The 15,981-nt window shown below is 44.2% G+C and overlaps 1 pseudogene across 1 annotated transcript; it reads right to left on the bottom strand.

Annotated features, from left to right (window-relative positions):
* Window positions 1–10,766: 10,766 nt before the first annotated feature.
* Window positions 10,767–12,443, bottom strand: LOC126930296 (succinate--CoA ligase [GDP-forming] subunit beta, mitochondrial-like; annotated as a pseudogene). Its single transcript, XR_007717556.1, has one exon. The product of XR_007717556.1 is annotated as a succinate--CoA ligase [GDP-forming] subunit beta, mitochondrial-like (transcript).
* Window positions 12,444–15,981: the final 3,538 nt, after the last annotated feature.

Raw genomic sequence — 15,981 nt, 5'->3', positions numbered from 1 at the left:
CTGAGAGCCAGCATCTCCTTCATCAGCACCTGCTTTCCAGTGGATTCATTTCAGCATCCACAAATGTCCAGTCGCTGATGTCCTAAACCCACTTTTCCTCCTGCATTTCCTCAACTCACTACTCCTTCTCTTCCCTGTCACTATCACGTTTCTTAAAAGGATGGTCTCCACTCCTCTCTCCCAGGATTTCTTAACCCACTAAAAACTACTGTCAGCCCCTAACACTCCCCTAAAACTTCTTTCAGTGGGGTCACCGAGGACCCATTTGCACATCTGGTGCATGCTTCACAGCCTGTGTTTTTACTAAACTTCTAGTCATTTCCCTTTGCAGTGCTCCCTCCCATCTGAAACATTTTTCTTCCCTTGGAAGTCCCTTCCTTTCCCTCCCCTCCCCTCCCCTCCCCTCCCCTCCCCTCCCCTCCCCTCCCCTCCCCTCCCCTCCTCTCCCCTCCCCTCTTCTCCCGTTCCCTTCTCTTTCTTCTTCTTTTTTTTTTTTTTTGATGGAGTCTAATGGTCACCCAGGCTGGAGTACAGTGCGGGCTCACGCAGCCTTTGCCTCCCGGGTTCAAGCGATTCTCCTACCTCAGCCTTCCAACTGGCTGGGATTACAGGTGCGCCACCACGCCCAGCTAATTTCTGTATTTTTAGGAGAGACGGGGTTTCACCATGTTGGCCAGGCTGGTCTTGAACTCCTGACCTCAAGTGATCTGTCCGCCTCAGCCTCCCAAAGTGCTGGGATTACAGACGTGAGCCACTGTGCCTGGCCGGTTGGGTATTTTCTTGATGCCACTCTCTGGTTCTTCTGCCACCTCTTGACCACCCTCTAGTCTTCTTTGGCTGCATTATCTCCATCTCACCCCCTTTGCACAGACTCCCTGTGATTCAGCCATCATCTCTAAGACTAACTCCACTGCCTCTGTGTAGTGAGTACCTGCCTCTTTTCTGAGCCACAGTCCATATTTCTATTTCCCCTTCATCTCTACATAGACATCCTTACAGCACCTCAAAATATAAAACCAATCTCATTTTTTTGCCCTTACTTCAAATCTGCTCTGTCTACACTACCTCATTACATAAAGGCACCAGCACCATCCATTTATTCACTCACCCAAGCTAGAAATCTTAAAGCCATTCCCCCTCTTTCTAGCCAGTGCCATCTAATCATGTCAAACTCTACCTTCTAAAGACACCCAAAACTTGCCCACCTTACTTTTTCCTACCTTGGTTCAGGGCACCATTATTTCCCCCCAGGAGAGTTGTGACAGTCTCCTATGTGGTCCCCGCTCTTCAGCTTTGCCCATACCCAGTCCGCCCACCATGTAAACTACCTGTGTGATCTAAAATGCAAATCAGATCACCTTATTCCACTTCTTAAACCTTTCAGTGGCTTCTCTTGCCCAGATGGTCATGTCTGAATTTCTGAGTGAAGCCCACTAGGTTCCCGGTGTACTGAAGCCCATGCAATGCCCCAGCCTCATCTCCCACGCCCCCATTCCATGCTCTACACATCAAGCCCTGAGCCCACCTTGCTATTTCATGCCCTTGGGTGACACACAGGCACCTCCTTCTGCCTGCAATCACATTCCTTCTCCTTCAAGACCCTTTCAGATGTCAGCTCTGCAAAGCCCTCATGTTCTTCTCCTCCTGACTCTGTATTCTGTAAAGAAATGCTCTCTAAATACCTTTCCCTTAGTTATTGAGAAGTATTTCTTTTATGTCTGCTCCTGAAGTAAACAGTGAGTTCCTGGCGGCCAGAGCATGCCCTTGCTATTTCACTCATCTCGTCCTCCCACAGGACCTTGCCAAGTGCAGGTACATATGTAGGTGGTGTTTAATCAATGCAATGAGCAAAGCAGCCCAGGTACTGTGAGAATGAAATATCTGGCCGGGCATGGTGGCTCACACCTGTAATCCCAGCACTTTGGGAGGCCAAGGTGGTTGGATCACTTGAGGTCAGGAGTTTGAGATCAACCTGGCCAACATGGTGAAACTCCATCTCTATGAAAAAACAAAAAAATTAACCCAGTGTGGTGGCGGGAGCCTGTAATCCAAGCTGCTCTTGAGGCTGAGGCAGGAGAATCGCTTGAACCTGGGAGACAGAGGTTGCAGTAAGCCAGGATGGTGCCACTGCACTCCAGCCTGGACAACACTATGAGACTCTATCTCAAAAAGAAAAAAAAAAAAAAAAAGATATCTAATGGGGCTATTTTCCTTTGCCCCTAGATTGTGAGCACTTGGTGGACTGGCAGTGTGTCTTTTTCTTATCTGCCGTACCTAGACAGCTGGTGTTTAATAAATAGTGTTGATTATGGTTGAATTTACTCAAACCTTCCAAAACCCCCTCCCAATGCAAAGGGATAAAGATATCTAACTAGAATGCTGCCACTTCTGAGCAGCTTTCTTTAACTTCACTTTCCCTGATACTGACCTTTACCTCACCATGCCCTTCCCATTCTCTCCTCACCCCATACTAGGAGGAACTCTGGGCTATAAAGCTAATCTCATAAAATTTGCTGGAGTCTGAAGTCCACCCTGGCTAAAAAAAGAACACACCTCAGAGCCCTGCCCAGGCTGGCTTTAGGTACTTTCTGCTTTTATTGAAATTCTGACCACATTTCTGGAATCAAAACAGGGAAATACAGCTTACAAAGAACTTTTAAATGATAAAGGGAACAAGTTCCTCTTCATAGAATATGTCATTTTCCAGGCAGAGGGCTGACATATTATCTCACTTCATCCACACCACAGCCCTAAGAAGCAGCTGCTGTCATCATCTCACTTTACATACGAAGGAGCAAGAGGCAATGGTGCTGAAAGGGTGGAGAAATGGTACAGAAATGATGGAACTAGAAATCAAACCCTCCTCTGTCTGATGCCAAACCATTAGGTCACTTCCAGGAACATGAAACAATCTGTGACATGCCTTTGGGATCCTGAATTAGCAGAATTTCTGGGATTTCAATGATTTGTGAGAACACTATAAAAATGAGTAGTGTTTCTATACACTAGCAGCAAATTATCTGAAAGAGAAATTAAGAAAATTCCATTTACAATAGCTACCAAAAATTAAAATACTTAGGAATAAACTTAAGGAGGTGAAAGATCTGTACACTGAAAACTAGAAACCACTGATGAACGAGATTGAGCAAGACACAAATAAGTGGAAAGATATCCCATGTTCATGGATTGGAATAATTATTATTGTTAAAATGTCCATACTACTCAAAGCAATCTACAGATTCAATGAAATACCAGTCAAAATATCAATGACATTCTTCACATAAATAAAAAAAAAACTTATGAAATATATATGGGATTCCAAAAGACCCCAAATAGTCAAAGCAATCTTGAACAGAAAGAACAAAGCTGGAGGCATCACATTACCTGACTTCAAAATATATACAAAACTATAGTAAACAAAACAGCATGATCCTTCCATAACAACAGACCTATAGACCAATGGAACAGAATAGAGAACCCAGGGACAGAATATTAGAAATTTAGAATTTCTGATTTTGAATTTTCTAAGATGTTTGAAAGCCATCTTCTCAGAATAGGATGGCCAGAAAATATAGAGAGGGACCCAGCCTTCAGTTATAGTTATGCAGCCCTCCTGAGGCCTGGCTGTCTGTCTTTGGAACCTCTTTGGAACTTCAGGGGCTTGAAGATTCCCATTGGGCACAAGGAAGTTGAGATCTGCTCCCAGGTTCTAGTACTTTATACATTATTAATGCATAAATAAATATATAATATGTAATAACATATACTATATACTTAGGGATGTTTAGTTCATATATATAAATTTATTTGTTTAAATTTTTTAAAATTTTGAAATGATCATAAACTTAGTGAAAAGTTGCATGTTCCATACAAAGAATTATATTTTTCCTGAACCATCTGAGAGTAACCACGAGTTGCCAACCTGATATCCAGTCACGTGCAGATACTTAATGCATAGTTCCTACAGATAAAGACGCTCTCCTTCAAAACCATAATACAGCCATCAGAATCAGTAAGGTAAATAGATGTCTTACTGACATCCAGTCCTTAGACCCCATTCAAGTTTCACCAATTGTCCCAATAATTGCCTTTGCAGCAAAATGACCTAGTTCAGAATTACATGTTACATTTAGTTATCTCTTTTATCTCCTGAGTGAAACAGTTCCTGCATCTTTCCTTGACTTTCATGATCATGGCACTTTTGAAGCTTATAGGCCAGTTATTTTGTATAATGTCCCTCAATCTGGTGTTTCTTTGTGATTAAACTCAAGTTATCTATCTTTGGCCAGAATATCACAGAAATGACACTGTTCTCATTGCATCCTATCACATAGGGCTCAATTTCCATTTGTCCCATTACTTATGATTTTGCTTTGATAATTAAGGTGTCTTCTAGGTCCCTTCACCATAAAGGTATTTTGTCCCCATGAGTAATTAATGAGTATTTAGTGGAGAGGTACGTTGTACCTCCCATTTCTCACCAAAATTTCAATTTATTCATCTATTTGCTAATATCAGTATGGAATCATGGTTTCCTATTTTATTCAAAGTGTTGTAATCCGTGATTATTATTCATTTTAATAACAAGTTGAACCCTGTACAGCTGTGGGAACTCATTTAAGCAATCTTTTGTGTCCTTTTGCCATCTCCTCATTATTCTTTGAGCAAGCACCTCCTTGCTTTTTGGTACAAGGTGCTCCAGGCTCATGTCCTACTTTCCTTGCCCTAGACCTAGAACTGACCATTCTTGCAAGGAGCCTGGGTTGCATTTGGTGGAAAACTGCATTGTAAAGCCAAGATCTGGATCCTAGGTTTGTTCTGCTATTAGGGCATCACCACTCCCAGGTCCTCACAGTAGACAGAGGTAGGGAATACATGTTTGTATATGGATATATGTATGTGTGTATAATATGTAATGATATAGGTACATGTGTATACATCTGTTATGGACTGAATGTTTGAGTCCCCCAAAATTCATAGTTGAAGCCCTAATCCCCGTTGTGATAGTATTTGGAAATGGGGCTTGTGGGAGGTAATTAAGGTTAGATCAGGTTATTAGGGTGGGGTCTTCATGATGGGATTAGTGGCCTTATAAGAAGAGAGAGCATGACTGGGTGAGGTGGCTCACACCTATAATCCCAACACTCTGGGAGGCCGAGGCAGGTGGATCACTTGAGATCAGGAGTTTGAGACCAGTCTGGCCAACATGGTGAAACCCTGTCTTTACTAAAAATACAAAAAATTCGTTGGGCATGGTGGCACATGCCTGTAATCCCAGCTACTCGGGAGGCTGATACAGGAGAATTGCTTGAATCCAGGAGGCAGAAATTGCAGTGAGCCGAGATCGTGGCACTGCCCTACAGCCTGGGCAACAGAGCAAGACTTCGTCTCAAAAAAAAAAAAAAAAGAGCAGCAGTCTGTCTTTCTCTTTCTCTCTTTCTGCCCCATGTAAGGACACAGTGTGAAGGTAAGGAGCAAGCCAGGAAGAGGGCCCTCACCAGGAACAGAATTAGCCAGCACCTTGATCTTGGACTTCCCAGTCTCCAGGACTATGGGCAATACATGTCTGTTGTGTAAGCCACCCCACCTAGTGTATTTTGTGATAGCCACCTGAGCTAAGACAGTGTCTGTATTTGTTTATGCCTACATTCATTTATATACAAATTTAAATCTCTGCTGATTTCTGCATCTATCTCTGTGTTGAAAATCATGAGTGCGCACTAGTACCTCCAATGCCAATCAACACCTCTGGGTTTATTCAAGTTCTCCTTTCCATATTTGTAACTTCTTTCTCCTACAGTGAAAGCATGGACTTCCATTGTCTCTTACATATTTACTCTTTTTCTCCACTCCCTCTGTATAACAAATTTCCCATCTCTGCTGCCCACATCTCCTCCATGTGGGTGGTGGTTGGGTACTAACAGTGCTGACTGTCTCGCCCTACTTGGATCTAAGACAACCTTGGTGGTGGCCCCAGTGCATGTATGTCCCCACCACCGTCTCTGGCTTTGACACATGCTCCAGGATGCCCATTCAAGGAAGCCCTCTTCCACCCTTCTGGACTGATGACTCTGCTGGGTACTCCTTCCCCTGTGTCCTCCTCCCCATGCCTGAGCTCGGCCACCCTGCTCTAGGCTGCCAGCCCCTGCCACCATGGGTCCCTGCCTTGCTCTGTTCAACTAACCGCTAATGGCTTTAAAACTGAATTATTCAGGAAGGAAAGGGAACAAGGAAAGGAAGAGCATTTTATTGTGGGTTTTTTCCTGATTATTTTAGTAATACAAAATGACTTGTAGACATTTGGGGAAATATAGAAGAGACAGAGAAAGATAAAAAATCCACATTAATTCTTCCACCCAGAGAAAACCAGTATTATCCATTTCCCTCCAAAAACATTGAACTTAAGCACAAACAACTCCCCCCGCCCCCAATCCCTACCTGCCAAACTACTAGTTTCCTCAGTTGAGAAAAGAATATATGCACATGCCGGGCGCGGTGGCTCACGCCTGGAATCACAGCACTTTGTGAGGCCAAGGCGGGCAAATCACAAGGTCAGGAGTTCAAGAACAGCCTGGCCAACGTGGTGAAACCTTGTCTCTACTAAAAATATAAAAATTAGCCAGGCATGGTGGCCCGCACCTGTAATTCCAGTTGCTCGGGAGTCTGAGGCATGAGAATTGCTTGAACCCAGGAGGCGGAGGTTGCAGTGAGCCAAGACTGCGCCGTTGTACTCCAGCCTGGGTGACAGAGTGAGACTCCGTCTCAAAATAAAGAATATGTGCCCATGGTTGAAAAATTCAGAAGTAACCTTCTTCCCACTCAGATCCCCAAGACCCCTCCCCAGATGCAACTGCTGATATCTGTGTATTGTATATTCTTCCAGCTATTTTCCATGCATATGTATGTTTACTCCATTTCTCAACCAAATTGAACTTTTACCTTTCTTACATATTTCCTCTTAGTCTTTTTGCTCTGCGTGTATATAATGTAGCAAAATATGAACTTTTTCCTATGTTCTTGTATTTGGCTTCTTCCAAAGTTATCACTTGAAGTGCCTGCATAACTTTCCATCATATATGTGTTTCATTGGTTTCATCTCCTGTTGTTGGATATCTGCAGTTTTCTTACTATCATAAATGATGGGCTTTGTCTTTATTGTGCCAGGGGAGTCATGAAGCCAACCCAGTGTGGTGAAGCAGTTCAGCTGCTTTTGGTGGCTAGTAATAGAATATTGAGCTAAAACTGGCTAAAACAATAGAGGTTTATTTTTCTCAATAATAAACACTCCAAGGCCGGGCACGGTGGCTCACGCCTGTAATCCCAGCACTTTCGGCGGCTGAGGCTGGTGAATCTTCCGAGGTCAGGAGTTCAAAACCAGGCTGGCCAACATGGTGAAACACCATCTCTACCAAAATTAAAAAAAAAAAAAAAAATTAGCCAGGCATGGTGGCTCACGCCTGTAATCCCAGATACTCAGGAGGTTGAGGCACAAAAATCACTGGAACCCGGGAGGCGGAGGTTGCAGTGTGTTGAGATCGTGCCACTGTGCTCCAACCTGGGGTACAGAATGAGACTCTGTTTCAAAAAAAACAAAAGCATTCCAGAGGTGGGTGATTAAACCAGTTTTGCCCAAGATGCCAAAATATAGAAGATAACATTTCAAAGCCAAATCACTGGGTAGAATTTCCAAAGCGCAGGTTTGAGGGCCTCTCCCAGTGTTCCTGAACTACTCACCTTCTTCGGGATTCAAAGAGGGGAGAGAAAGAGAAGATTCTTCAACTGGTTTTTTCTTCAGATTTCTTCTGAGGGGCCCGGGATGGAGTTTTACTGCCCTCAACTTAAGGCAAATCTCAGACAGAGCATTGAGACCTACTTCTTGACTGACAAGGGAGAGAGCTAACGAGACCTGTGGCTTCCAGACAGGAGGCCTGTGCTGGAGGCAGCCACTGTGATGCTGAGTGCTTCCCCGGGTCTGGCATGTAGCACTCAGGAGAGAAAAGCTGCTAGTCCAATGAGGGCAGGGGATCCCCTAAGAAGAAAGTGGGAAGTGGGCATAGCACCCCTGTGAGGCTGAGGGAGGAGACCCCAGGACAGATGCATCCCCTCAAGAGACCTCGAGGGAATCCAGGAGTCGCAATCTCCTAAGAGCCTGCAGAAGCATCCATGAGAAAAAATCATCTGGGTCACAACAGAGACCCCAGCTGGCTTTTAGCAGTACCCACTTAGGAAAGACTCTACCGGTCATCTTGCCAACACACTGGCCCTAAGGGTTCAAGCACGCCCTAGCAGCCTGGTAGGGGGTAAGTGTTGGGTGGAAGGAGAAGAAGCGTGAGACAGAAAAAGAAACGCCAGCCATGGCCTCTTTATACCTCAGGCTGTGGACCTGACACAGGCCTGGTGATGGAAGGGAGACATGATGCAAAATCATTCAGGCTTTTATTCATCTTGGACTATTCTGATTCCACAACTACAAATCTGTTTGCTAGGGAAAGTGACTTTGGATTATCTATTGCCTGAGGGTGAGGACAAAAGTCAAGGACCTGCCAGAGTTTTCATCCAGTAGGGGAATATCACCCCCTGAAGAGTTTCCAGGGCCAATGGGGAACAGCAGTAGAGTTCATTTTCATCACACCTAATGAGCTGTGTGCTTGACTTTCCAGTTATAAGCAGAGCTAAAATGGTTGAAGCAACAGGTCTTTATTTTTATTTTTATTTTTATTTCTTGAGACAGAGTTTTACTCTTGTCACCCAGGCTGGAGTGCAGTGGCATGATCTCAGCTCACTGCAACTTCCGTCCCGGGTTCAAGTGATTTTCCTGCCTCAGCCTCCCGAGTAGTTGGGATTACAGGTGCCCACCACCACACCTGGCTAATTTTTGTATTTTCAGTAGAGATGGGGTTTCACCATGTTGGCCAGGCTGGTCTCGAACTCCTGACCTCAGGTAATCCGCCCACCTCAGTCTCCCAAAGTGCTGGGATTACAGGCGTGAGTCACTGCACCCAGCCGAGGGTTCATTTTTCTCATCTAAAAAGAAGTTGGGAGGCAGGTGGCTGCAGGGTTGGTTTATTAGCTTAGTGAAGGCCAAGGACCATGCTCAGCCCTCCTCTTGCTCTTGCTCTACTGGCCTCCCTCTATCAATAATGTCTCCCCTCCTGGCCACAAGATGGCTGCCCTGGATCCAGACATCACATCCTCACACAGAAAAACATGCCAGACAGGCTCTCCTTCCCTTTTACAGAGAGGAAAATATCTTCTAGAAGTGCCTCCGAAAGACCAACTTTATGACTCTTGAGCTGGAACTTGGTCACATGACCATCCCTCCAACACGTTTCCTGAATGTCTCTACTTCCTTACTGCCTAAGTTTCCTCAAACCACTATAAACTAGAATCACTGCCTCCCTCCCAAGAATTGCTGCCAGTGAGGTCATTAACCACCTAATTGCCAAAACCAGTGCATGCATTTCACAGCCTGGCCTTACTTGGTTTCTAGATCAGTCAACACTGGAGACCTCTCCCTATTCTTTGAAGCTTAATCCTTCCGTAGGGTGTTTTCTCTCCAGGTGTCTGTGCACCTCTCCACCACTCTTCAGGGTTCTGTAGCTCCATTATCCACCCACTCCTTCCTACACACCCTCCGTGGACCCAGATGCCACCTTTGTGGCAAATACTACTACAGTTGCATAGCTAGCACCTACCTCTTTTATAAGCAGTGGATCTATATTTTAAATGTCACCAACCTCTTTTATAAGCAGTGGATCTAGATTTAAATTTTAAATCTATATTTTAAGCAGTGGATCTATAATATTGGTTCAGGATATCCCTAGAGAACCTCAAACTAAAACACCAAGGTCATTGTTTTTTCCCTTACACCAAGTCTGCTCTTTCTGTACTCTTTATTTCCATTAAAGGCACCACTACTACCCAAGCTAGAAATCTCAGAACCATCTTCCTCATCATCACCACCATCAACCCATGTCAATTCTACTTTCTAAATACATCTCAAAATCAAAATACATCTCAAAATCATCATCTTTCCATCTCAGCCACAGCTGCACTGGTTCTGGTTCAGTTCTTCCCAGGACAGTTCTAAAAGCCTTTTTTTTTTTTTTTCCAGCTTACAAAACATAATTTTATTTAAATTTGTATAGATAAAAATCTACCAAAATTTTAACAAAAACTTTATCCAAATCCTTTCCCACAACAAAATTGAACATTATGGAAAAAAAAAATCAAAACAAAACAAACATTCAAATAAGGTTCCCATCTTTCTACCATAAACTGGTAGATTCTGGGAGGATGAGGAGTAAGAGATAAATGAGGAGAGAAGATACTGATACCCAACACAATTTGATCTTCAGTGTTGTGTCATCTTTAAATGACTTAATAACAGACATTTCCATAAGAATCGGGATTCATTTTTGACACAAAAATGGAAGCTTCCACTCCAAAATCACAAATAAGGTTTCTGGTTTTCTTTTTAGCGTGAGGTAAATAGTATATTCAATGTTAAGGCAAATGGTAAAAACACATGAATGGTATATTAATGTAGACCTTCCATTAAATATATTTTGGAACACTCATGGATTTTTCAAACATATGTTGGAATTAGAAACCTGTAAAATCTGCTGCAGTGTGTAATAGCTATTTGCTTGAATGTCTTGGCAGTGCCTTTTTAGTAGCTAATATGTTCAGTGTAATCTTGTGCCTTTTTAGCAATTAATACATTAAATATAATCTTGTCTGAGTTTTTAAATGGTCTGTTTTTCTTTTTCATTATGTAGGATTAGATGCCCACCAAAATACTTGTAAAGGAAGCAGGACCTGATTTCAAATTCTGTCTATACACACAATATTTGGCCACATAGACCACTTCCCAGAGTCTGCGAAACACTGCCTACTGGGCAGGCTTACAATGACGGAAAAGTATGAGAATACAAGATATTATTTTTATAAAGACTAAAATCAGATTTAGGCTGTCTACATATATTATTCCAGAAAACACAGATTTAAGATTTTTCAGTGATTCTTGCCTTCTCCCCCCTTTTCCTCCCCAATGAGATAACCATTTCTTTCACAATGATGAACCGTCCCTTTTTATGGAAAAATGGCTTTCTTTCCCCATCGGATCAGGACAAAGACATCACTTCTTGGCCACAGCCTTCTTGGCTGCATCCTCCAGGTCAATGGCTGAAGTAACGGGGAGTCCGCTGTTGTTGAGTATCTTCTGGGCCTCTTGGATGTTGGTTCCTTCAAGCCGGACCACCAGGGGCACCTTGAGTTCTAGCTCTCAGCAGGCTTTGGTGATCCCATTAGCAATGATGGCACAGTTGACGATACTGCCAAAAATATTGACAAGGATGGCTTCAACCTTAGGATTAGCTGTGAGCAATGTGAATGCTTGATATACTTGAGCTTCCTTTACACCACCTCCAAGATCCAAGAAGTTGGCTGGCTTCCCACCATTAAGGAAAATGATATCACAAGTAGCCAGGGCGAGCCCAGCACCCTTCACAAAGCAGGCAATGTTCCCATCTAGTCCTATGTATTTTAGATCATATTTGGCAGCTTCATTTTCAATGGGCTCATTCTCTGATTTGTCATCCATAGCAAATATGTCTTTTTGTCGGAATTCTGCAAATTCATCAAAGTTTATCTTGGCATCAAAACAGACAACTTATCCTTCTGGAGTTTCACCAAAGGGATTCACTTCCACCTGAGTAGCACCAATTTTCAGGAAGAGATTATACAGTTTTGTAAGTTGATCTGCAGCCTGCCTTTTCAAAGGCCCAACGATGCCTAGATTTTCTGCCATCCGCTGAGCTTGGCTGGCCTTTATTCCTTCAAAAATGTCAATTTGCTCCTTAAAAATGAGCTCTGGGTTTGAAGCAGCCACCTCTTCAACGTCGACGCCCCCCTGGGGGCTGCCCACCAGCACGGGGCCATTGCAGGACCTGTCCATCAGAATTGCCAGGTAGGTTTCTCTGGAAATGTCAAAGGCTTCAGCAACCATCACCTTGTTAACTCACACCTTCTTTTGGAGTTTGTTTTGTCGCTAGATTGTACCCAATCATTTGTTTAGCCAGCTATCCCACAACCTTAGGGTCTTTTGTTAAATGAACACCTCCTTTCAAACCACTATTAAAGACACGTTTTCCTCTTCCTCCAGCTAAGATCTGGGCTTTTAAAGCAATTTCTTTTGCATTTAGTCTCTTAGCAGCCTCCAGAGCTTCATTCACAGTGTCTGCTACAAAGAATCTTTGAACTCTCACTCCGTTATTAGACATAAGTTTCTTGCTCTGGTATTCCCGCAAGCGCAGCCATCTTCTGGAGGTTAATTGAACTGCCTGGGACCCAGCCACCAGGAAGCCGGACCGCAATGCTAGGGCTCGCAAAAGCTTTCCGGCTTGCGCTGCCACAGGAGACGCCATCTTAAACAGGAAACCCGGCACTTTAACAGCTTTTTAACTACTGCCCCTTTCCCTTTTTTCCTGCCTTGTATGAAGATGTGATGCGTGGAACTGTGGCAGCCATCTTGTAACCATGAAGTGATGAGAGTGAGAACTAAAAGCCAAGGAGTTAAGGATGGCAGAAGAAAACCAGACAGGAGCTGGGTCTCTATGACCCCTTTGAGCAGTTGAGTCAACGCCGGGAATCATCTGTCTGGAGACTGCTTGTGATGTGAAGTCATAAATGTCTTTCCTTATGCCTTTGATAATGGCTATTAGTTGCATCATAAGCCATTCCTAATTGACACAGTGAGTAGGAAGATGAAGGTAACAATGTGAACAAACTTACAACATGTGGATGTGGCACTCTTGAAGCAGCTATTTTAGTCTGAGAGGCAGTTTTGTTTGTTTGTTTGTTTGTTTTAGGTAGCTGGGGGGAAAGCCAAACTATTAAATATTTAGTTTTTAATTATTGTTACTAAGTAGTATATTCAGTAGTCATCATGCCCACATCCCTTGTCCCTTGTTTGTCTTTTTCACTTAGGCCTGCTTTTAATTTTTAATATAAAACAGTGTGTTGAGTAACTTTGTGGAGAGTGTTTTCAAATGGTCACGTCAAACATTCCCTGGGTCAAAATGACCGCAGCAAATAGGCCTCTGCCAAGTGTATGGCCTCACCTGGAGTAAAGGCATGGGAGGCAGGGATCTGTGGAGTAGGGTGAGGACACAGCAAGTTAAGATGGTGAGGGGGAGTCATGTGGGGTGGAACTCAGAGAGTCGGGGGTTGAGAGTAGAGTAGGGGCAAAATATGTGAAATGTAGGGCTTGTGAAATGTGGAAGCCCTTCTTCCCAAATGCAAATTGGGGGCACCCATTTCACTGGGGCGTTCTTGGCCTCCATCCCATCCTGCCTATTTTGTGCACCTTCAGGTGGCCTGCCCTCATCTCAGCCCCACCTGGGTGCCTGTGGGAAATGTGGTTGGCCCAATATCACACAGGAAGCATGGCCATCTCTGCTGCTGAGGTCTGAAGTCCATCCTGGGGTGGATGGACTTCAGATCCTGGTATGGTCGTCTGGTTGGAAGCAGGGACCAGGAGACTTGACTGGAAGTTTCTAGTGTCTGATGCTGGTTGCTTAGGGGAGTCACCAGACAGTCCCCATGATGCCACCTGCAGAGGAAGTAGAAAGATGAGATCCAGAGATCCAGAGCAGGGAGAGAGTGGAGGACCCAGAGGCTGATGGGGACAGTGCAGAGCATCCCCATCCATATTCAGACATGCAGATGGATTGGAGTACTTGATGATAATTGCGTAGCATCCAGATTGGGAATGAAGAATTCAGCCTCCACCACAAGTGCAAAGTCCCTGGGACCAGCCGTCCAGAGTCACCCAGTTCTTAATCACTAGACCTCTAGAGATAATGGTCCCCATCCTCACACTTCACACTTCCCCAGACTGCCCCAAATGTGGCTCTTCTGATGACAGTATTCTCCAGGCTTTATGAAGCTTTACTAATTGTGGCTGGTTAGTTATTTCTGAACAAATTGTTTCCAGTCCCGGTGTTGAAGGATAGCACTTGAACAAACAGAGAAAACACTTAATAAACATTCCAAGGTCATTGGCCTTTGGAGAAAGCTTGTCTTTTGGTCATATCACTTCTTCTAATGTGGCTTTTTTCCCCCTAAGAGAAGGGTGTTAGAGGACTGGGCATTTTCCCCTCTAGACATAGTCAGCAGGACAGTTCCATGAGTGTATTGATGGTTCCTGGTCATGTGCTGTGATCACCAAGGTTCAGCCAGTTTTGTGTCTGGGGAACCAGTAGGTTCCTTGGGTATAATGCTCCCCATTGCTGAGGTTATAGCAGCCTCTAGGGGTTGCCACGGGTTACTGTGCTGGCTACAGTGTCTTGGATCCCTTTAAAGTTGGAGTTCTCAGGATTTCCTACAGGTGTTCCATGGGAGCGCGGAGGGTCTGATGGCCATGGTCTGCAACTTAGGGTATCAGTTTGCCTAGACCCACCTGAGAATCACCCCCACTCTAACTGCACACACACAACATACACACATGCACATACAGTGCCTGCTCTGAAGGGGGCGTGCATTCAAGTCCTCACTCCTCTTGTTGAAGCCCCCCAATTTCCCCTAGTTCTTCCCCATGTCCCCAACCTCCTCATTCGCTGAACACAAGCATGTTTGTGTTTACACGTGGCCCTGGAGAGCTGTTGCCAAGCGGTATTTAGCATTTTCCTGAGTCTCTCAGCAGGGGCGTTCCAGGCTCTAGTTTTTATGATTTATCTCGAAGTCCAATCCAGTCTCATCACTCTCTGCTTAAAGCTTTTGGCGATTTCCCATTTCCCCTTCTTGTGGCTTATAAGGCCCCTTTCCCATCTCCCTGCCCTCTTCAGCCTCGTCTCTCCTGACACACCATCCCCACCTGCTAGTCAGAATGAATTTCTTTTTGTACTTCAAAAGCTCTCTTCTCATTCTTGAAATTTTACAATTAATCCCATCTGGCCACAGCTCTGCGTACAGCATGGCAGTGTCTAATAATTAGTTACGAGTGTCTGCGTATCATCCAGTATTCAGCAGGGCAACTGTGACTCGCCCGCTGCAAAGCTCCAATACCCACTTTGAAAGATACCAAAGAAGGTTAAGACACAGTTCCTACTTTCCTGGAATTTTACCTTCTAGTTGGGTAAGACATGAACACGTGAAATGCCTAGAAAAACAAGTAAGTGTTAAAACAGAGGTTGCAAACTGGTGGACTGTGAGCTGAAGCTAGGCCTTAAAAAAATGTGTCTTGTTTCAAAATAATAATCTTAGCCAGCTCAGTTGTCGTTTTCCAATTTTTAAAAGTCTGGTAAAATACATACAATGTTAAATTTACTATGTCAACCATTTTTAAGTGTAAAATTCAGTGGCACTAAGTACATTCATATTGGTGTGCAGCCATCACCACCGTCTACCTCCAGAGCTTTTTCATAATTTTTTTTTTTTTGAAACTAAGTCTCGCTCTGTCACCCAGGCTGGAGTGCAGTGGTGCGATCTCAGCTCACTGCACCTCTGCCTCCCAGGTTCAAGCGATTCTCCTGTCTCAGCTTCCCAAGTAGCTGGGACTACAGGCACCTGCCACCATGCCTAGATAATTTTTTGTATTTTTAATAGACATGAAGTTTCACCATATTGGCCAGGCTGGTCTCAAACTCCTGATCCACCCGCCTCGGCCTCCCAAAGTACTGGGATTACAGGTGTGAGCCGCTGCACCCAGCCTAGAACATTTTTCATCTTGCAAATCTGAAACTCTGTACCCATTCATCACTAATTCCCCATCCTTGCCCCCCACCCACCTCCTGGCAACCACCATTTCACTGTCTCTGTGGTTTTGACTACCCTAAGTATTACAGGTATTGTAGCTCATACAAATGGAATCGAACAGTAATTTATCCTTCTATGACTGACTTATTTCATTTAGCAGAATGTCCTGAGGATTCCTCTGTGTTGCATATATCAGCGTGTCCCTCCTCTTAAGGCTAAATA

Source organism: Macaca thibetana, chromosome 11 (genome assembly GCF_024542745.1).
Source record: "Macaca thibetana thibetana isolate TM-01 chromosome 11, ASM2454274v1, whole genome shotgun sequence".
In the NCBI taxonomy this organism is placed as follows: Eukaryota; Metazoa; Chordata; class Mammalia; order Primates; family Cercopithecidae; genus Macaca; species Macaca thibetana.
This window is presented reverse-complemented; position numbering and strand designations above follow the sequence as displayed.